General features: G+C 35.2%; 1 long non-coding RNA gene across 1 annotated transcript; it reads left to right on the top strand.

Moving 5' to 3' along the window:
• Positions 1–8745: 8745 nt before the first annotated feature.
• On the top strand, positions 8746–12521 carry LOC128673202 (uncharacterized). Its single transcript, XR_008405052.2, has 3 exons — positions 8746–8821; positions 10270–10323; positions 12228–12521. It is a non-coding gene; the product is annotated as an uncharacterized LOC128673202 (long non-coding RNA).
• The last annotated feature ends 12538 nt before the right edge of the window (positions 12522–25059 follow it).

Below are 25059 nucleotides of genomic sequence, written 5' to 3'. Positions count from 1 at the left end.
GGGGAGCGAAGCCGCGGGGCGAAGCTAATATTTTTATATAGCTATCAGATCCCAAAGATATGTAAAAGGAATGTCTTTCTTTATCCAATCACTTTTTTCTCTCACCAGCATTTGTCATCACCTATCGAAGGACGACAGTTCCTCGGACCATCTCATCCTTGGACTTTTGTTATCATTCGGGATCTAAATAATTGATTTGTTATTATAATCTATCATATAAGCGTTTTTCAGGTTACTTCCTCAGCCGTTGAGCGGAGCCCAGGGTCCGCTTTCAAACATTTTCCTCTCTACTTCGCACGGCATATAGTTTTCAGACCACTTCATGGGTGGCAAACCCATGGCCGTGATTTTCCAGTCTACGCAATGCGTGGCCGATTTGTCAATATAATATTTACTTATTGTTAAAGAGATTCTTATAAATCCCTTCGTATATTCACTAATCTTGGACCCAAAGTGCCAGTCAGATTGCGCAGACGCAGTGTCGCGCATCACTCGCGTACGCGGCCATTCAGTCGTCATTCAACTGTGGTCACGTTTAGTATCAGCGCAAAGGGACTAAGGACAGACTATTTATCACAGTTGGAAGCAATGGTGATCTGGTGGTTAAGATGACCTCCGGTTCCAGGTTCGAATCCTACTGGTGCCTTGTGACTTTGTGTGCCATTTTGAGTCATTTATGGTTATTTTTAAAGACTCAAGTAGTCTTTAGTAGAAACAAAATATCGTAATCGGAGGATTTTATCAACTACTATCGGTCCGTCCCGGCGTCGCTCGTGTAAACACATAATAAATTACACACCTAAACCTTGCACAGGAATCAAACTTTCTTGGCACTATTAATGGAGCGGTTTGCAATTGCCATCTGCATTTCACACACAAGTAAATAATCAACTTAGTGATAGTTGATAGACACAAATAACATATAGGAGGGCTGACGTCAGGCAGGCGGTCATAATCATATCGAGTGTGTTATCGCATCGTATTATAAACACTGGTGTCAGATTTCATTCAAGTCGCCTAAAGGCATCTGACACGACTTTTACGACTACTTACCTCCATCTAGTGGCAGGTAGTCGCATACACACAAGGGAACTAAACTGTCAACCAGTGTGCAGGTTTCCTCACGATGTTTTCCCTCACCGGAAGCAAGTGTTGGTCGATGAAAACTACTATATATGAATCAGATTGATATACAAACTCATGTGGCATGAGTAGGATTCGAACCTTTGAATCCTCAGGCGGGCGTGTTAACTATTATACCAACACCTCTTCGCCAAACTATTTAAGTATGCTAGCTGCGCCCCGGAGCTTTGCTCCTTGCTAGCTTTGAATTTTGGAATAAAAAGTGCCATTATGCGTTATTCCAGGTTATATTATACCCGTGTACCAAATTTCATAACAATCGATCCTGAAGAGTAACAAACATACATACACACATTGTCACAAACTTTCGCATTTATAATATTAGTACGATGTACATTTTCAAGAAGATTAAATTGGGTTAATAAATTTTGAAAAGATAGTACATAAACTTACCTTCGTTTTGTATAATATTGTAACGCCACGCACACCTCTTTAGTCATATCGCGTGCGCGCTGGCATGATTTTTATTTCTTTCATTCTAAATTCAAAATTTTAAATTATTGTTCCACTTGATATTTTGAAATCACATTTTGACTCATTCATTACCATAACGATATCGGCACGTACCACACGTACGCTGTAATAATAAAATATATATATATAATAAAATATCTTAAATTATTTATAGACCCTTGAAGGGTAAGTGTTTTAATATGTTTCGGAAAAATGTTCTAAATTTTACAGTGATTTAGTTATAGTACTATAGTTTATATTTTTTTTATTTACAGGTCTGTATTTTATTTATTAATTATATTAGGTATTATATAACTGTCTGCCTTTGCCTATTCCTACTCCAACCCTACCTGAGATTACCCTACCACCTAACACTATTATACTGCCCCCCCGAGTCTGTAGCAATGCTTGCGTTTCTTTCAAACTATTCTAGTCCCCTTTTTTGCACTCCAATCTATGTGTATGGGAGATTTCAGGAGTATTGTATGTGTGGATGAGTCTTGACGAGATAACAAGCAAACTAGCTTTCGCTTTTATAATAAATAAATAAATATATTAGGACAAATCACACAGGTTGAGCCAGCCCCAAAGTAAGTTCGAGACTTGTGTTATGGGATACTAAGTCAACGATACTATATTTTATAACAAATACATTATAAGATAAACATTGAAGATCCAGGCCAATCAGGAAAAGACCATTTTCCATCATGACCCGACCGGGGATCGAACCCGTGACCTCACGGTCCAGAGGCAAGCACTTTACTTTTTAAGGATGTGAAAAATAATGAGATATGAATTAAAGACTGCACGGTATTTTATAAATGTGTTTTATAATGTTATGAAATACCACAGTCTTTCTATCTATACATACAGTCATATAACTGATACAAAACTTGCTTCCGATTAGTTACATCGTAGTGCAATAATTTAACGTGGAGGCAATTAATAACCTCCCTTAAGGAGAGGCGAGTAATAGCGCCTCATCGGAATTGAATCGACACCTCACACTGTTTAATTCAAACTGCGCCGGTGGCGCGCGGCAAAAACCAAACTGACATGTTACAGAGATCTAGGAGAAAAATCGATGTAGCTGCTAAAAAGAGAAGTTGTTTCAAGTGGTTATTCATTTTAGTTATTCTACATACACTACTCGTCCTTGCATGTTTCTAGATCATTCTTGTCTGTGACGCCACGAATCCGCAAAAGGTTGAATTTTGAATAGATTCTACTACCATAATTACTTTTAACTAGCGGCCCGTCCCGGCTTCGCTCGGGTAAAAACATAATAAATTATATACCTAAACCTTCCTCAGGAATCACTCTATTCATTGGTGAAAACCGTATGAAAATCCGTGCAGTAGTTTTTAAGTTTATCGCGAACAGATACAGATGTTTATTTATATATGTATATGTTATAACATATAGTATCGTTGAGTTTGTATCCCATAACACAGGTCTCGAACTTACTTTGGGGCTAGCTCAATCTGTGTGATTTGTCCAATTGAATATTTATTTATTTATTGTTACTAACATTAATTTAAGTTGTTATTTTCTAATTTAATTATGTATAATTGTGTTGTATGTACCTATATTTGAATGCAATGCTTACTTTGTTTTATGAATAAATGAATTGAATTGATGTAAAACACAAATAATCACACAAAAATATATGATAATCGAGCGGACCAGTTCTCTCCGGCATCTAATAGTAAAAAAGGTACATCTCAAAAAGTATACAAAAAAAAAATCAGAATAATTTTTCAATTTTAGACCACACCTAAAATCACTTATGCTTTAAAATCGAATAGGATTTGCATATACCTCCTTCTTGGTATAAAAAACATATAATAAAGATATGATCTTCTTGACACATCGATCATTAAACACCATAACAGACCTTAAGCACCTTCCAAACTACTGAAGGTTTTTATAAAGAGCGCTTTTTGAATTGAAATAATCTCATTATATATTATCGACAGTCAAAACTTGCTTATCAAAGACGAAATCTTTGTGAAATACATAAAAATTACGCTTATCAATACAAATTTACGATTTCACGATGAATTTTTAAAGGAAAACTGTTAATGGACGCCTATTAAAAGTAATGGATCTTTTTTTTACTGAAATATCAAGAATTATGTGATAATTATAAGTATTTTGTATGTACTAACATGATGCAAAATAAACGAAGTTTAAGTAATCCCCGCCCTAAAATAGGACCACTTCATATCCTCACGTGGATGACGTACGAGGCATTTAAGATATTAGAAACTTTAACAGCCGAGATACAACCACTACATTCCCGTAGAGGATTGACGTCGCCGGCCTGATGAGACGGTCATAAAACCAGACTTACGCGGAACCTCTTGGCTTCCGGCATCAAACCGCGAAAACGCCAGATTGAAAGAGGGAGAGCAGGAACACCTACGAGTTTAAGTGGTAAAAGCTGTTGATCAAAACTTTAAGGGTGAGTTGCACCGTCAAATTTAACGTGCGGAGAAAAACGCAAGGTACGCCATTTTGTCTAAATATCAGCGGAGAGCCGGTTAAAATCAATGTGAAATTTGACGGTGAAACTCATGATTGATTTAATGATCATCATCATAATACCGAGTGTGTTGCTAACTGCAATGGTGTCAGATTTTATTCAAGTCGTCTAAAGGCATCTGACATGACTTTTACGACTACTTAACTCAATCTAGTGGCAAGTAGTCGCACACACACACTAGGGTACTAAATTGTCAACCAGTGTGCAGGTTTCCTCACGATGTTTTCCTTCACCGGAAGCAAGCGGTGGTCAGTGAAAACTACTATATATGAATCAGATTAGTAAACAAACTTACGTGTGGCACGAGTAGGATACGAACCTGAGACCTTTCGACCACTGGCGGGCGTCTTAACCATTACACGACCACCGCTTCTTCTTTCTTCGATTTGACGATGAAAGTTATAAATAAAAATTATACTGTCTGTCGTCTATCCAGAAATTTTCACAATCTAGAGATTTTAATATCAATATCAAAATCAAATCAAAAACAATAAGAAAAATAGTAATACACGAATCCTTTTAACCTTGTTTGCATATCAGATAATTTCCCATGGCTTCTTCGTTCTCCGATAGGTATCTGATCAGATAGCCAGATTGACATGGAATAGAGCCGGGGCGCGTCGCTAGTCGCTGACTGACAGGACGTGTTAATGGTTGTATTGTTTAACGCATTCAGAGCTTCGGTTCGTGGCTTCACTTGAACAGTGCCCTAGGTGAGTAACGGAAGGCTGCACGACGAGATTTGGTTTTACGACAGGATTAAAAGCAATCAACTACACATTTTACTAAAGCAGAGCGGCATTGTTTTGTTTTTGATTTTGTTTGTGACTACGGAATATAATATTTTGAATCGGCCTCGGTGGCGCTGTGGTAAAGTGCTTGCCTCTGAACCGAGAGGTCCCGGGTTCGATCCCCGGTCAGGTCATGATGGAAAATGATCTTTTTCTGATTGGCCCGGGTCTTGGATGTTTATCTATATATGTATTTGTTATAAAATATAGTATCGTTGAGTTAGTATCCCATAACACAAGTCTCGAACTTACTTTGGGGCTAGCTCAATCTGTGTGATTTATTTATTTATTTAAGTAATCGAAAACGTAAACGTATTGTTTAATTATAGAAGAGTATTCACGTCAGATGCTTTTAGGCGACTTTATTAAAATCTAACACCGGCTCTAAATATAGGAAAAATATAAATGTTATATTATTTCAGGCGTCTTTGATGATGCAACATGATTTTTTGAACAACGAAAAAAGTTGTTTTTTCATAAATTTTAAAAAAGGAACGTCAAGTTTTCAAGTAAAAAAAAAAGCAAGCGAACTCACTTACATACGAAAATATAGCAATTTATATTTAACCAAAAAAGGTGTAGTTAAATAGGGCGGCCCCTTAAATGGATAATTTATTAAAGGTGTCAAAATATTTAAATAATGAAGATATTCGTTAATTGCTTATTACATCCGTGATTGGATTAATTTAAACGCGTTAATTTTAACTTTCTGTTTAACAGGTATTTAATAATAAATAAATAAATAAATATACTAGGACAAATTACACAAATTGAGCTAGCCCCAAAGTAAGTTTGAGACTTGTGTTATGGGATACTAACTCAACGATACTATATTTTATAATAAATACATATATAGATGAACATCCAAGACCCGGGCCAATCAGAAAAAGAACATTTTCCATCATGACCCGACCGTGGATCGAACCCGGGACCTCTCGGTTCAGTGGCAAGAATCTTACCACTGCGCCACCGAGGTCGTCAAATATATATATATGGTTACAATTACAGCGTACGCGCTATGAAAGCTTTATATGAAATAAATCAACGAGTGAAATGACAAGAAGAAATGAAAGATGGTATGCACAACACACTATAATACGAAGGCCACAAGCAACACAGAATGTTACAAAGGAAATAGAACAAGATTGTATTCAGAAGTAAGAGTTAAAGATGAAAGAAAGAGAGGCGCGTATTCATTGTTACAAAATTATGTTGGTAAAATAAATCCATTAAACATCCCTATGTTTAATGGGTAAAAATATATAAATTAGCATGATGCTAATAGAGAAAAGTGACTTACTCGTATGCATTACAAGCTTTTATTTAACTTGTAATGTATGTTGTAAACTACTATCGTCGCTATGTCACGGATGGAATCTTGAAACTCAATTTTGAAGCAGATATCTTCAACCGATTGCGCTGATTTTGTGTACACACGTTTAGTTTGGATGATAATGCATTGTTGTGATAAGCGTGATCGGATGCCCACGTCTGGAGCCGTTTCTGTGTGTACCAGCACACAGAAACGGCTCCAGACGTGGGGTTGGACGGTTTACTGCGGACATAATTTTTTTGTCACACGTTGAATACAATAAGACCTCTCTGACAAAAATAAAAGCTTGTGTCAAAAATGTATTTTTTGTAAAAAAAACTAATTTAATCATCAAAAAGAATTTTTACATAGCCATACAATACATAATACAATACAATATTATAATTTCGTTTTGAAGAGTTTCAGATTGTACACATTTTTAATATCAAACGGTAATATGGTTATTATTTTAGTCTTTGAAAGAATATAGCTTAAGTGAAACTTTTGAAAAAAATTAATGCTAGAAACACAGACCTTTCAAGACCCACAATTACTATAACGATCGCGGGCACGTACAAAATTACCCTAAAATAAATTTCAGGAAAATACATCATGCCACACTTATGACACTTAATTGAAAATTCGGTTATCGGATCTTTTTAAAGTGCTTTCTTAGAAAACATTCGCTGATCCAGGGCTGCCAAATATGTATAATTAATAAACTTAAAAAATAATTTAATCTCGAATACATCTACTAGTCTTAAATACAATTGAATTAAAGATCTGTGATTTTCAAATGACATAAGATTTTATTGTTGTCAGAGTGATCTTATTGCAATCAATGCGTGACAAAAATTATGGCCGCGCCGTTGAGGAGCTCCCTCGTCGAGAGTCATTTCTGGATTATGCATCCATAGGTACTAAGTGTATGTATAAAATTTCAGCTCAATTGATTGGAAATATCTTCAAAATTGAGTTACAATATTCGACCCGAACATACATATTTACATACATTGCAAGTTAAAAAGGCTCATAAAAACTAACAAACTATGGGAGTATGCTTCGATTATAGAAAACTATTAGGCCAATATTTTAGCATGTACTTCCCTTATTTCCTGTTCCAAACTTGCGTATCTTTATCAAAATCTACCTCCCAGATTTCTAGAATAGTGGAACTTTTTTTTTCACATATAAAAAACTGATTAATTGGCAACCCTTGCGAGGGTAAGTAATGGAACTCAATACCTGCCTTTAGTGGTCAGAGTAAACAAGAAAATTGATTTTGAAAGAATGCTTATACGATACGGGGCCAAGTTCACAGAAACACTTATATATTACCGTAGGGCAATATGCAGACAACCAGTTACACTCATTCTCCACAAAAGGAAGGTACTATTACTTGAGTATTTTGTGACAAAAGTAGCGGACCCTGGGCTTGATGGAGATGGCGAGAAAGACAGCAAGGGAGAAGAGAGAGAGAGAGATTTAATGAAAAAACTGCAATAGGAAAATTAAAAAAAATAAAAGTACATTATATGCATTCATACTACATACATCATTGTTCGCTGCGAACTAATACCTCGCGAACACAATATTTTTTTTACAAAATTTTGAATATTTCAAAAACAACTAAACCTATTTTGATGCCTCACGAACTAAAAAAAATCTATTGACAGATTCTACATACCTTTTAAATTTCGTCGAAATCAGACCATATGTGTTGGCACAAGATTCGTTTTCTAGCTTTTTCCTAAGTTATTTTAATCAACAAATGAAGTTAATCTTTGTTTACTTTGTTTTTCTTTAGGAGACAATACCAATATAGAATAAAGTGTATCCTGCCTCTTTGAGAATAAGAGAATATCTAAAAAACCCGATTATCACTTTGTACGATCAATTTTTTGATCGAGATATATGTACCTGCTCTCAGTAGTTTTTGTGATATTTTTTTATTTATACAAATACTAGGTAAACCAACCTGTTTCTTGCTTGATGAATTGTCATTTTTCTCAACATGAGTCCCTTATATGTTTGCTACTACGGACGTGTTCAATTCGCTATTAGTCGTATCTTGTATATGTTACTAGATGTTGCTCGGGGCTTTGCTCCCGTGAGAATTTTGAGATAAGATATAGCCTGTAGCAATCTTGAATAATGTACCTTTCTAATTATGAAATAATTTTTGAAATCGGTTTGGTAGTTTCGGAGATTACCCGCCTTAAACTTACAAACTCACAAACGCTTACCTCTTTATATGATATGATAGTATAGATTTTGTAAACGCTAAAAACCTGATACACAGGCAATTCCTGCTCAAGATTTAGGCAAAATAAATAAAACTAGCTTTTTTCTACAGTCATCCGCATAACAAGTCATAATGCAATGGTAATAGGGGTGACTTTCCTCTGAAATCCGGTTGGAGTGCTCGTTGACTGTACCTATAATGTCATAGGTGAAGAAAACATCATAGAGTATAAAAGGATGTGGCTGTGTTAATGCTTTTAGTTTTTAAAATGTCTCGATTCATAATATTTTTGTTTTTGGCTCTAGTTGCTTGTACCGTGGCTGCCAATGGTAAGTTAGATAGATTGATAAACTGTTTATTCATATCGAAGACACACAATATACATTTATGATACAGTAAACCATTAAAATAAAGGACAAATACACAAGAAACATTCCACATAACTATACAATCATGTGCCGCTGCGATATAAAAGGGCAGTATCTCAGTGCATATTCTGCTCGACAAAGTGAGCAGGGCACTGGTTTTCAGATACCACCAGAGGGTACACGGAGTTTCACGCATATCGAAGACGGTCGTGCCATAGTAATTATATAATTAATGATACACACTTAACACATTTAAAATAATAACATTGCTAATATTATGAAGACAATATGAGGTAGACTAAACGAATACGAATTCGATTTAAGTTATCATTATTTAATTTATTATAAAAAGTTGCCTGAGTCACTTTTCACTTCTTTATGTCCACAATATTCACCTCAATCCAATGTTCCGTTTTGGTAGAAGAACATTTAACATAGAATTACATATGTACATCTAAAAATCATCACACAGTTTCTCGTTTACAATTAGGCATTATGGCATAAAATTATTATTTGAAGTACTTATTCAACTTTATCGTTGACTTTAAACTGCGCGCCGTGGACGTTTAGATGTAATTTGCGTTTTTCTGCGCAGGTTTAAATTAACGACAAAACTGAATCGTTCAACACATTCTCAGAAAACCAAGTGTTTATTTGTACAGAATTCTTCTCAAATGTTTCGTGACTGCTGAATAGAAGTGTCATTATTTTAAAGTTCATTTGTGTCTATTTACGTTCACCTAAGTTCTTCAAAAAGAAATGTTATGTTATGTTGTAAGATATCATAAATTTACTATAAATATAATTTACTATTTAATCGAGTTGCATTTATATAAAAGAGTTTTTCACTATGAGATCACATGCAGAATATAACGCATCTAGTCTTTTGGTGAATATAAAATAAACATATTAAAAACTAGCTGCGCCCCGAGGCTTCGTTCCCGTAGGAATTTCGAGATAAAAAGTACCCTAAGTATTATTACAGGTTATATTTTACCCGTGTACCAAATTTCATAACAGGCCGTCCAGTAGATTTCTCGTGATAAAGTAACAAACATACGTACTCACAAACTTTCGCATTTATAATATTGTTAGGATTAAATATATTTTGATTTTTGTATTTGGCTTCTAAAAACTTCATTATCATATTATTACATTATTTTATTAAATACTAGCTTTTGGCCGCGACTTCGCCCGCGTTTGGTGTGTCCACTCATAAGTTATTATTGAATCTATACAAGATTTTAAGTTAGACCATCCACTATAAACAACTGAGAAACCGCATCAAATTCCATCCGATAGTTTTTACGTTTTGCGCGAAAATACATACGTAGTCCACTTACAGTTTTATTATATGTATAGATATAGATAACAAATATATGAAAATATATTAATTAAAATTGTTACAGCACTACCACAAGATTACAGGGTAGTTAGAGGAGTCACGCCTTGGGTTTTAACAAGTGAGTAAAATTGTATAGGTTAGGTAACTTAACTTCTGTAAGTATAACCGTATAACTAATTTAGTTGACGACCTCGGTGGCGCAGTGGTAAAGTGCTAGCCTCTGAACCGAGAGGTCCCGGGTTCGATCCCCGGTCTGGTCATGATGGAATAGGATCTTTTTCTGATTGGCCCGAGTCTTGGATGTTTATCTATTATATGTATTTGTTATAAAATATAGTATCGTTGAGTTAGTATACCATAACACAAGTCTCGAACTTACTTTGGGGCCAGCTCAATCTGTGTGATTTGTCCTAATATATTTATTTATATTTATTTAGTATTCTTCCATGCTGATCTAATAGCATCATTATCATAATCGAGTGTGTTGCTAACACCGGTGTCAGTTTTTATTCATGTCTTGACTTTTTACGACTACCTACCGCCATCTGTTGGCAGGTAGTCGCAAACACACTAATGAACTAAACTGACAAACGTAGTGGTGGCGAAAGAAAAATATAGGAGATACATCAGATGCTTCTCTTCCCGCGCAGATTGTAAAACTCGATCAAGGACACAGGATATTCTTCTAATTTATCAACAATCTTGACAGGTTGGTGAAATTGAGACTGAACAGGTTACACCACCGTACATCTGAAAATGGAATGGAAAAAGTAAGGTTATTTTTGAAGTGAAAACTTCTTTTATGGACTTTCTGTGATGGTTACAAAATTTCAAACTCGCATCATGATAAAAATTTACAACGTTAATATTCAAGTGTTCACAGTTTTTTTTTATGGTTTCGTTATTTATGTCTGCCTGACGTCAATCCTCTTTGAGAATGCTATTGTTACCTATTCGCTGTCTAGGCTCATACTCGGTCCTTTTGTTGCCTCATACTTGGCTAAAATATAACCTAAGCAATCTTGGTTAATGTACCTTTCTAATGGTGAAAGAATTTTTGAAATCGGTTCAGTAGTTTCGGAGATTACCCGCCTCATACAAACTCACAAACATACCATACAAACTCACAAACGCTTACCTCTTTATAATAATACTAGCTTTTGCCCGCGGCTTCGCCCGCGTGTATTTCATAACAAAATCTCAGTAATTTTTTTATCGCGTATACTCTGTAAGACTGGTAAACGGATATATGATATATGATTCAAATTCGCATTTTTTCTCATCTTTAGTTCAATTTTCTGTTTCCCGCTGCGTGTCTCGTCCCGCAAACTTGTCCCATCCCGCTTTCTGCTATGTAATGTAAAGTCCCGTACCGTTTCCTACATATTGTGCCATCGTGTTTTTTGCAATTTGTCCCGTCCTGTTTCCCACTATATCCCATGAATCATATTCCATGTTTGAACTTGTAAGACAAAGTAGGTATGTATTGCAGTCGTACAAAAATCTGGGCGAAAAATTATATAAAATTCCATTGTTCCCTCGGGAATAATATAATGTATATGGAAATGTGTATGTATGCGGAAATAAATAAAACTTCGCTGAATACAAACTTCACTAAGACAGATCCGAACACAATTTCGTCGAGTTATATCTAAATTTTATGACAACGACGTGCTTTATTTTTTTTTAAAGATTTTTTTTTAATACAGACTGGCAGAAAAATTGATTCTACCTTTAAAATAAATAAACACACACTCTCGTCAGAAATTGAATTTCACTTGATATTACAAACGAACAAATTAATATGAAGCAGTAAAGACGTTGCTGCTGTTAAATAAATTTAACAAGAAAAATACCTTTCAATTGTTTTCAAATATATTGTACTCCTAATCGAGTAGGTACAGTCAACAGCACATCAACCTACCCAAATTAATTGCAAACTCGCCGCTATTAGCGCGCCATAGCAGGGCAACTTAATGCAGTGTTTATTTGTTTAATTTTTTATTATTATTTTCTTTACAGGTGGATCTCGCAGAGTAGCTCGTGACCTATCGAAGAGGGTACTTGCTACTAATATTGGATAGTATTATTACGTTATTCCGAATTCATCCCATTACAAGTCATCCCATCCGAAAATATTCAAGTAATATTTTTTTAATGGCATATTCATAATCACCAAACAAAATGTACCTAGAATTCAAAATGAAAAAGTTGAGTAATAGGGATGACGCGAATGAAGGATAACCTATCATGTTTATTAAGACTCAACGTTTTATAAATTTGCTTAATAAAATGTTTAAAAAATGAATATTTAAATTTTGTTATTTTTTCTTTAAAACAAACCCTTTTAAATACACACACATAGACACATATATTTTTATTAACTATTTTATTATCTAAAATTTTATTAACTAAAATAAAAATTCTTGTTTTAGGTGCATTAATATTATAAAAGCATAAAAATTGTTCATGGTGCAGCCAACAAAACAACTATCGATTCACAACAGTATTGTACAACTTGTTGGAACATTTGACATTTATTTAATAAGATTAATTTAATTTTTGACAAGCGATCTGGCTCTTTTTGTAGGAATTAGCTAGCGTTCTTGACGCAATGCCTAACGATGTATATTAAATTGTATGTATATATTCCATGTAAATTATGTAAACGAATATATTATTTTATTACAGAGTCGAGGGGCTTTTGTCTATTCAAAAGTTATTTAAGTTCCAATTATTATCGTTAAACATGGATTTACTAAACAAAACATATGAATGTAATAAACAAAATTAAACAGAGATAAATAGTTTTGATTTTGGGATTCCGATAAATAGATAAAATGAAAATATTTCACTCGTGTGTTTCCTCAATTTGGGATAAAAGCTGAACTGTTTATTTCAGTAAAAAAAAAAAACAATATCCCATAAAATAAATGGTCCGCGTTCATTAATTTTCCCCGCTCCGTATGCGACGCCCAAATCAATCGTCAACAATGGACTTTTGAACTGATATTATATGAAATGGATAAATGATAGTTTAAATAAAACGATTACACAATACAAAAAGGATAATTTGAAAAAAAAAAGACAAATGTCAATAAAAAAAAAGGGGCGTTGAGTACGTCAGTCAAGTAGACCGCCCCGAAATCCGAATCCAAATCGTACCTGTTGCAATGTGTGTAATATATATATATATATATATAATTATATATGTTATATAAATGGTACCTAAACATCCGCAATGGATAAGTTTATTTATTAAGCAACCGAACTGTGAATTATTTGTCTAAGCGACAAATCATTCACAAGTTTTTGGTTTTTGTATCATAGCTCTGAGAACCTATGCCAATTTTTGGATAAATTGATTCGGGTGAGTAAGGAATGAATTACGAATGAATTAAGAAATCGGATGATTACAGACCACTGTTTTTATATAAGATGGCAAATTTTAATGAGCATGCAGGTCATCTGATGGTAAGTGATCACCTGCTGCCTAAATGATCAGATTTCGGATGACCAAAGTCTCATCAAATTGAAGTGATACAGGCTCATCCAAAAAAAAAATTCAAAATTCAAAATTCTTTATTCCATTTAGTATGATATACATCACTTATTGACGTCGAAGCCGTCTACAGGTTCCAGTCTCAATCTATGTGTGTTGACGGTACAATATATAATCATACTTATTGTATATCTTGTATAGTTTACTTTTAAAGGAATTGGATGAGTCATAGGATAACCTCCGTGAAATAGTGTTATCAAGTCCGTCCGCTATCTGGCAGTCTTGGGTTCGAATCCCAGCGAGAGAAAACAATTGCATTAGTGATCACAGATATTTGTCTGCGGTCCATCGGACCTTTAATACAAGCATAGTGCCGAATGAGTGATTCCAAAGATTTTTTAGAATTATTGGAATCTATACCAATTTATTTGGTCTCTTTAGTCTATGTATACAGGTTATCAATGGACAGTATGGTCCATTTAAGACCGGTCACTCATTAAAAGTCGCCACAAAACGGCACAATAACTCCTGTGGACTTATGATATTGGCTTGCAATTATAATGAATACAATCAAACTATTAAGAACCCTGAAATTGTGATAGCTCTACAATTGGTAAATGCACATTGCGTCCTTTTAATATTTGGATGCGGTATGATTATATATTTTTTAAATAATGAGGAGCTGAATGGCGCAGTGGTTAACACGCCCGGCCTGTGATAGTGGCGGTTAAGGCACTCTCACAATGGTCGGTCGTTGGATGGGTGACCAAAATTATCTTGAGCTCCTACTTGCTTCGGACGGCACGCAAAGCCGTTGGTCCCGGTTGTATTTGCTGTCAACCCACAGTGGTGGGTCATGGCCCAAACTCCTTATCCATCCGTAAGGAGTGCCCCAGGATTGGGAACCTTTAAAAATTGCTGTTGATTGATGAAAATAATGCTTTTTCGAATGTTAATTACAAGCAAGAGATAAATCCTTCATATCAATTGTGTCAATGCGCTCATGATCACAAATGTTATGCCCGTATTTTGATCAATGTTAAATGCGAGTGTTGTACAGAAGGATGTTAAGTACATCTGTACTTAACACGAATAAGTGCAGATGTTATATATGATAGGGATATGATAGTTTTAGATTTTAGCTTTTACCAGCTGCTTGTAGATTTTACTAGCTTTTGTCCGCGGCTTCGCCCGCGTAATATCGCACGGGAGCAGTTATTTTCCGGGATGAAAGGTAGGTACCGTAAGTTCTTCCTACTTCAAAGTACGTGTATGCTTCTCTTCTTCATAGTCGTATTCCTCATTGGCTGAGGGTCATGGTTATTACGTGGAATGAAACACACACAACAGCTTTGGCATTATTAATGGTTTGCCATTGCCTTCTCCATTTCACACACAAGTTAATAAGAATCAACCAGTGTGCAGGTTTCCTCACGATGTTTTCCTTCACTGGACCAAGTGGTGGACGATGAAAATTATTAATATAAATGAGTCATATTGGTATAATAAACTCATGTGGCACGAGTAGGATTCGAACCTGGGACCTTTCGATCCACAGGCGGGCGTCTTATCCATTACACCAGCACCGCTTTAACAAGCTTACTTATTTATAATATTAGTTCGAATTAGTATAGGATTAGGATTTACACAAAACGTGGCCGTATGTAACAAATTACCTGTAAAAAAAAAACAAACTACCATATCAACCACACACAACATTCTGTTTGATTAGTTTAATGTACAATTATGCATTGTTTCGTCCCCGGCAGATTTAGACTGATACTCGCTCGTTACGTTTCTGAGTTACGAGCCATACAGACATACCGACACGCGAATAGAGGATTTATGACGCTTTGTAGTGTAATGTAAGACTGATCTGCGTTATAATGTCGCTAGGCGCTTTGCTAATCTGATCAGGTGCTTCAAATTATAACTATACGGGGTAGACAGAGCCGAGAGTCGCGAAACTCGTTGCCAGATCACAGTATAGTTGAATAGCTGGATTTTTGTTGAATTGTGTGTATGTGTATCGAGCTTGATATTGGTAACACTGATGTTAGATTTCATACAAATCGCCTAGAGGCATCTGACATGAGTTTTTCGACTCCCTACCGCCATCTAGTGGCGTTTTGCGGCGGCGGAAGAAACTGAAAAACGCTCAAATGGGAAAGAGAAGTTACTAAAGGACATAATTAGATTTAAGCACTATTTTTGTATAAATTCCCTTAACAACCTAAGTCAGTTTATTCCTTCTGAGGGGAGGCCTGGTGTCCTGTATGACAGGTTCCATTGGACCATCCATTAGATAGGTAGTTCCATTAGATACCTGGTTCAGGCACCAGTTCTCCACAGCGGATAATTTACAATCGTCAAATTGTATATTGTAAACTTAGTCTAGAAACCTGCATTGGAGATAAATAAAGTTCATTTTTATTTTATTTATTTTTATTTTAAAGCTGGTATCAGATTTGTATAATAAAATAAAAAATATTGTAAGTATGAATGGGTTGCACCAGTCAACTTTGTCGTTGACTACAATTGACCTGCGCAGAAAGAGTGGTGAGCAGGTTAAAGTTAACTTCAATGTCGACTGGTGCAACTTACCCTAAGTAACATTTTCGGAAAATTCTCATACTTAAATGTGACTTTGAATGAAATGCTCTCTAATTTCCATACATTAATGAAATCAATTTTCATTAAATAACGATTAATTCGATAAAATCAATCGCAGCCTTAATAACTCCAATTATCTTATTTTAATCTGAATTATCAATGATCGTATTGCAGATTGATCTCAATATCGATCGTGCTAGAGTGTTCCTATTTGTACTACTTAGGCACTACCTATTTACGCTCAAATTATAATTCTACTTTCTCGTCTTGGCGCATTCCCGGTTACATCCGGAGCTGCGACGCCACTGAGCCCAGTAAAAATAACTATAATTTCAAAAATTAATAGTTTTTTTTACGTGAATACTGCTATGATTTTACAACTCATTCTCTTATTCATAAGTAATTAGTAATAAATAATAATTTTTAATTATTGTAACTATACTCGACATTAAAAAAATATAAATCTGTCATCCTCTCGCGTGATCTTGATTTCATTTGCGACTGTGACGTCCTTTAGCCTAGGGTCCACGTAAAAAATTATCTCGAAATTTTGAAGAGTCGACTACAATTTTACGACCGTCAGCATTTCGTCTCTTTAAGTAGGCTGTTGATTCATATTAGCCGCTGTCAATACAGTCGGAAACGCATCGTACGACATATTGAGCTGGAAGAAAAGATTATATATTGCAGTCGATGTGCACCCAAGGACGTTTAGCTTCCAATACCTCCTGATCCGTAAAGGAACGGTGGCTGGCGGCGGACTGGTGGACGTCACAATAGCGTGTTGTTTATGTGGAAACAAACTATGGGTGCAATGAGGAACGAGTCAAATGATGAATCGAGATCTCGAATTCTCACCGTGTTTCTGAATAAATCAGAAGTAAATGCGATAGTCTGTCATAATCGTAACGAGAGCGCGGTAATCTTGCTCGAGATGTTTCACGATTCCGATTTTCCCACGCATTGACATTTTTTCAATGGATTTTCTTAGAATAAATCCTTTCATATCGGAAGGACATTTCTATAAATGGTGTTTCTCCGAGCGTTCCGAACGATGTGGCTGCGCTGTCATTGAAATTTTTCAAATTTAAACAAAGACAACAACAGTATGACTTTAATATCATTAATGTGTACTCTGTACATAATATATCAATCTCATGAGTGACTGATTTTGGAAATTATGAATTGACGGATTGTAATGACAGAGCGGAGCGGTCGAGTCGCTCTGAGAACCCTCCTAAAACACTACTTATCTAAACTGAAATTAAAACGGAACATATGCAAAACGTATATCATATACTTAAGCAACGATTATAACATATATATCGTTTATCTATCATTACCCGACCGGGAATCGAACCCGAGACCTCTCGGTTCAGTGGCAAGAACTTTACACCACTGCGCCACCGAGGTCGTCATATCGAATATTATCTAGGAAACTTGAATGTGCCAAAAATCAAGCAAAAAATGCTCCCTTTTCTTGGGAACGCCACTTATAAATGCTACCTAATAATACTACTTAATAAAAGTTGCCCGCTACTTCTTTCCGTGGAAAAAGTATCACTATGAAAGCGAAAGTTTATGAGTATGTTTCTTACTTCTTCACGCTCAAACGACCGGTCCCTTACCTCTCACTGATAGCCAATGGTTCTAATATCAAACGTAAGTATTTTAAAAAATAATTACACAGTAATTACAACGAATGATAATCGCGGGTAACACCGCGCGGTGCGGCTAGTCTTTTATAAAAAAATATGTATTAAAGTCTACTGCCGACTTCCAAAGCGCAGAAGAAGAAGCAGCGCAAAATAAAACGATTAATTAATAATTCTTAATAATACGATTTACGTTTATATTAAAACATTTTGGGGGTTGATTTAAAAGTCTAACTTAGTTTAATTCAGTTTAAAAAAAAATAAAAAATTAAACCTGTAAAAAAATATTTCTCTTCACTTTTAAACAAAGTCAGAATGATATTTAAATAAACCATGATATTTAAACACTAAATGAACTCAATTTAGTACCGGTTCAATAGTTAAACAGCGGACATTGAATAAGATTTAAGATTCATTAGTGCTATGTAAATAAAATTTCTCAAATATATCCTATTTGCACAATTTTAACTCGAATAACTCAAGAATACGTATAATTGGGTGTACAAATACGTGATTTAAGGTATAAAATATGAGCGATTTCGTTCGTTTATGGGATAAAAAAGTGTTACACGTTAAAAAATTGTGTTATAGGACGATTGTGCTGCATAAAAACTGGCCCACGGGCAAAACGTCTACTTTCAATTCGAGTTATGGTAATACTTTCCATCACAGACTGGCGTGTTAGCTATACTACAAATGCATCAGTTTTTCACTTAGACCAGTCCAGTAATTGGCCTGGATCATGTTGACAAGTAAATTACTAAATTGTAACCGTCAGCATACCTATCTTGATTTATCATTCAAGGTTACACCAAACTAAACTTTACCTTATTCGAGTGTATATAAGGTACAAAACGTATTGATATTTAGAAAATGCATAATTTAAAGAAATGTGTAACTGTATCAGATGCATATTTGTGGAATGTTCGAGTGATTTTTCAAAATCGCTGTAGAAATTGTTGCAATTGTGTATTTGGTTGTTGAGTTCATGAATGTATTCATATGAAAAGGAACCAAATAAAATTAAATATAAAAAAAAAACAAGATTGAGTTCGCAACCTGGTGATACGTCGTCGAACGAAAGTTCAAGACGCGGTCTCCAGAGTCGTCACATTAAAATGGAACTGGGCTGGGCACCTGGCTAGAGGAAATGATAGAAGGTGGAGTAAGACTGTAACTGAGCGGTACCCCATAACTGGAAAACGGAGCGTAGGACATCCGGCGGCTAGATGGGTCGACGATGTAAAGGAAATTGCTGACAACAACTTGTTAAGGATGGCCCAGGACAGAGATGGATATGCCCAGCAGTGGGAAACGCAGGGCTGAAAATGACGATGATAAAAAAAGAATATATAAAATATAACAAGACTTTTGACCAACAATAAGATACAAAATTGGCTTTAAAAGTATTTAAATAAACAAGAACTCTCTGCTTTTACCTTTTAGCTGTTCAGTTCAATGTGATACTATGGAATTAGTGTTACTAAAGACTATTTACTAATTCCATGGTTATTACATTTCGTTTCCACTTCGCACGGTCGTCAGCATTGACAAAGTTGTCAGGAAATTGGCAAAACATTTGAGGACCTCCGTGGCATAGTGGTCACTTCGCCCGCCCGCTATCTAGATATCACGGTTTCGATTCCCGGCCGGCGCGGACAAATATTACAATACGATCATAAATAAATATTTTCGCCGATACTTTACGTGTTGTGCCCATTCCTATTTCTTTGTCCATCGGACCTTCGTTACAAGCTTACAGCTTAGTGTTTAACAAAAAACAGGTAAGCAAATATATATTTTAGTCAAATTAATTATCAATTTATACATAAATTGCGTATTTTTACACAATACATTGCGTCAATCGTCAATTTACAAAGCCATAAAGTTCACCACTAAATATATCGCATACATAACACATCGATTTCCACAATTCGAACTTTCCACACATATATATATAGAGTTTATAATTGATTGTCACGTGTAATATTTAAGGTTAGGCAGTGAAAGTTGGCGTATCGTTTGACCCAAGATAACCTTTTAGCAACTTGCTGCTGAGCAAATCATTGTAAAAGATACCTATTGTGAATCACAGAAACGGTATGGTCGTAGGAGTATGACGGATTGTCGAAAATTCTTTTGTTTGTTTGTTTGTTGTCAACTTTCTTGCCACCAATCACATTTTAACCAATTTCTTTTGTAGTATTATAGTTTTCCATTACACAATGTAGTAACAGTCCACTAAACCGAAAACGATGGGCATCATAATCTTCATAGAGTGTACAGTAATTTGGAATGAGGATTTTTAGTTTTCGCTAATAAACAAAATAAATTGTAATTATGCGATTATGGCGCTAGTGTGCAGTTATGTATCACCTTAAAATTAATGCAAGAACATGTGCAACGGCGGACTTATCCCATGTAGGGATCTCCTACAGTTAACCGGCGATAGGTCGAGAGGACATGTATGTATACAGTAGCAGGCTAGTATAATAATAGTAATATAACGTACGACATGAACAGAGAAGAATATATATAAAAAGAAAATAAACGAAATACATATAAATATATACATATATATATAGCGAATTACATTAGGCGAAATACTCTCAAGGACTTGATGTGAGTATTGACTTTTCACCATCGAAACTTTTCGCAGTGAGATGCAATCAAACAATCACGGCACGGCATTGTGACACGACAACAACTATACCGAAAAATGATTGGTTGAAAAGTATTATTAAAAAAATTTCATAGTGAAAAGTGATCAGCAAACCCTGGGCTTCGACGGCCAATGGCTGAGGAAATAACCGGGAAAACAGGAGAGAGTGAAAAGTGAATAGTCGCACTAAAGCTTTTCATATCAAATAGCATTGATCTCTATGCGTCGGCATTACAGGCCAAATTTGCGATAAATTTGGATATATTAATATTCTGTCGACTGTACTTACATTGCGAAGCGTCGGCGCACGGCCCTCGTAAATAACGAATTTATCTCATGCATTCCATTGTCTTAATGAAGAGTGCAATTACATGGTTTTTGCGCGCCATACTGCGACCGTTTTGACAATACAGATGACAAGAGACCGGTTGGGTTTGATTGAGTTGGACTGGAAGTTACAAGTACAGATTATATTTTGAAAAAGTCAAAAAAATTTGGTTATGTCCAGAAAGTTGCGAAGATAACAAACAAAACTTACAGTTTATTCGCTGCAAATTTTGTTCTAAATAATATTATAAAATTTAAATCACTTACCTATATTCAGAAATTAGACCTTCACAGGCACTTTTTCACGTCAGTTTTTATCATCATTATCATTTCAGCCTCTTTGAGCCCACTGCTGAGCACGGCCTCTCTTCGCGTACGCCAACCTCCACTGTCCTGTGCCAATTTTTATATCACATAGTTATTTCTCACAAGCTACAAACTACTGGCATTTCAGAACGACCACTGCTGAGAAGAAATGCCGAAAGACATATGTTACAATGCAATAACAATATGAGATATGGCTAATTACAAGTTTTCCCTGACAAATAGTTGCACTAACATAAAGATAACGTAAACGGTAAATAATAACAGTGTGATGCTAGGTATATTTAAATTAATATTATACAATGTATTGAATGTTTTTCAGGTGGAACAAATCCAAAATACGGAAATTGAAATAACGAGCAACAAAACTCGACAGTTAATGGAGAATACAAAAAAAAAAATATTATCTATCGCAACCACAGCGCACCATATTAATAGAGATCAAATAATATTTAGAAGACATTTTTTAATTTGACGACCTCGGTGGCGCAGTGGTAAAGTTCTTGCCACTGAACCAAGAGGTAGGGTTCGATTCCCGGTCGGGTCTTGTTGGAAAATGATCTTTTTCTGATTCGCCCGGGTCTTGGATGTTTATCTATTATATGTATTTGTTATAAAATATAGTATCGTTGAGATAGTATCCCATAACACAAGTCTCGAATTTGCTTTGGTGCTAGCTCGATCTGTGTGATTTGTCCTAACATATTTATTTATTATTATTTATTTCTTCATTTTGAAATTATAGTTGAGCTTTGAGAATTTTTGACGAAACATTTGACGTGAAAAAGTAAACCTGTTATCCTGAACTAAATCTTCAACTTGGGGATACATTTTCTTTTTTAACATTTTGACCATTTAATTTTAATGTAGTTTTGCACAAAAAAAGGAGCGATCAATTAGTAAAATCTAAACTTTTTCAAAACATATGGGCTTGCAAAGCGTTCTTATTTTCAGAAAAGGTTGGATCTCGGAAGGTTGGATTGAAGGAAACCTTTGCCCAGGAGTGAAATAGGAAATTTCTCATTCAATCGAGAGACACCCATGGGCGCCATGTTATACTCTTTTGGCATTCGTGATCTACAAAGATATATAGCCAGCGATCGTAACACAAGAAAGCTGAGGAGAGTGGTGGGCAAAATGGTTAATTAACAAAATTCTCTTTGTCCGAAACACATAAAATTTTATGAGGATCAAGATCTCCAGGACTTGCCGTGCGGACAATGATCTTTAAAATCTGGAAGCGACGCTCAATAGTATAGTATCATGTCGTGGCGTGTGGTCTTGCTTTAGAATAGGACTATAACACTTTATATAATCCAGCAGATATCGCACGACACGGCTAAAGGACTATGAGGCTGTGTAGCCTTGGCAGCTAGAATAACATTCGTAAGGAAGTTTGACGTCAGACAAGCGGCTGATTCTAAAATATCTAGTTTTTGTCTCTTTCCCTTGGTTATGGGAACCATTACCTACTTTCTGCTTTACTTTCCTTCCCAAGTCATCACCGAGGAAGCACCTTAAAAAACTGATATTTCAATCAGATTTTTTTTTAATAGTTGATGGTTTATACTACCACATGGCCCACCTAATATTTTTTATATTTAAAAATATGACGGAGCCAATTACAATATTATACTCGTAAAATGACAATACAAAAGTCGCTTCCAGTAGCTCTAAGTCACCAAACCCGAAACGTAAGAACACACAAAAAATTGGAGCAAGGCAAGTATGGAAAAGACTCATAAAATTTAATAAGTTTTCCTCCAGCCTTACGTGAGTCGCTTGGATATCGAGCCATCACATTTTTTGACCATAAATGTTCATGGTAATCGTATACAAAATGGCGGAATATTTTTGGGAGACCAATCGTTAATTATTTTGGCGGGTAAATAACTCATAATTAATTTTTATGTGAGGTGTAATTGGAATCTAAGTTGTTCTGATGTAATTAACTAATTTATAAATAATATAATTATGTGTCGATGTGATTTCTTATTATAATTCCAGTGGAATCAAAATTTAATGAGATTAATCATAACAATTACATACTTATAGACTGATTATTTTACTGAGAATTTGAACATTATATGTATCGACTGTATGCATTTTGTCAAGTAAGACTTCCTTACTATTTTTATAGAGAAACAAATGTAACATACTAATAATAAACATTTTTTACAAGTTTTTTTATTTAGTTCCACCAGTCCCGAATTACAGACAGACTTCTGTAATCAAATCTTGTAAGTTAGATTTCTCCTATTTCCAGTTGTCCTACAGAGTTGAAATTTCCCACATCGTTTCAGTTTTGTATGACAATGCATTATTATGACATGTCATAATACGCATTGTCATACAAAACTGATACGGGCTGCAACATCATGATGTTGCAGCCCGTATCAGCTCCAAACGAGGGAACTCCTCAACCGTTTACAGCACGGACATGGGTTTTTTGTAAGGCGTTAAATGCCACAAGATTTCTCTGATGACAATAAACGCTTGTAACAAAAATGTCATTTTTGTAAAAAAAAAACTTGTTGATATATAATGAACATACATATCATGAGTATTTGTATACTACCAAGGTATGCATTCAATCAATAAAACTACTTATTATACCGAATACATTGCTCAATAAGCAGGTTGAAATCGATTCTATTTTATTCGAGTCCTCTCTCGATATGTCATTCAATGGCCGCACATGTCATTCTATATTCCCGCCGGATGACATAAAGCCGGCCGTACTGAATTTTTCATCTGTGCCCCTACTACGAAACAAGAACGAATTTGTTACGACGTTGACGAAATACTGAAGTAGTACTGAAATTATTATTAATATTTTGAGATGAGGCTCATGTCTGATTTTGAGAGATATGGAAAATGATTAAATTCTACTAAAATTATAAATGCGAAAGTTTGTGAAGATGTGTGTATGTTTGTTACTCTTTCATGCAAAATCTACTGGATGGATTATTATGTAATTGGGTACACGGATAGAATATAAACTGGAATAACACATAGGTGTAATACTTTTTATCCCGACATTCCCACGGGAGCGAAGCCCCGGGGCGCAGCTTTTCCTATTTTCCTAAAATTCAAAATAGGTAATTTTGTATTTGCATTTTAAATAGAAGTATTTCAAATAAATCGCATGTCTTTTTACAAAAAAACGTTCGCACCATGTCATGGCAGCTAATGTTAATTAGCTGCATCAAGGTATTCCCGTTTGGAAGAGGGAGAGTGTGAGTTTGATTCCAAATCACATCGTCTAAATAAATAAATAAAAAATTACAAATTGTTACATATTGTCAAATTCATAATAGATATTATTTATTTGTAGATTTAAATTGGTACGAAAATATAAATGTATGGTGTTAATTCAAACGTACTACCTCAACACTCTACTGATTAAAGAAAAATGAGGTAAATTCGCTAAGATCAGAATACGGCCCACAATGTAGCGTTCAAATTATAACAATTTATCAACTAACACGTGCAGATGTTTTACACACGCAGTTGCGTATGATGGTGGTCGCGACTCCATAGTAGGGCTCCTATAGCGGTCGAATCTTTTTGCTACGTTTAATTTGTCCGCTATTTGCCGCCACTGACTGGCCTGCGCTCGACAAGATGCGGTATAGTCGTCGAGACATGGGGACAATATTTCGAAGCCCTAATTTGTTTGAACATGTTTATCTCTTTATATGTGATTTCTATCGCGAACCTTTATATAGTCTGGAATCATATATCATGATCAAGTGGTTACATGTGAAT

Source organism: Plodia interpunctella, chromosome 10, assembly GCF_027563975.2.
Source record: "Plodia interpunctella isolate USDA-ARS_2022_Savannah chromosome 10, ilPloInte3.2, whole genome shotgun sequence".
NCBI lineage: Eukaryota > Metazoa > Arthropoda > Insecta > Lepidoptera > Pyralidae > Plodia > Plodia interpunctella.
Note: the sequence above shows the minus strand (reverse complement) of the source record. Positions and strands in the feature narration are given on the sequence as shown.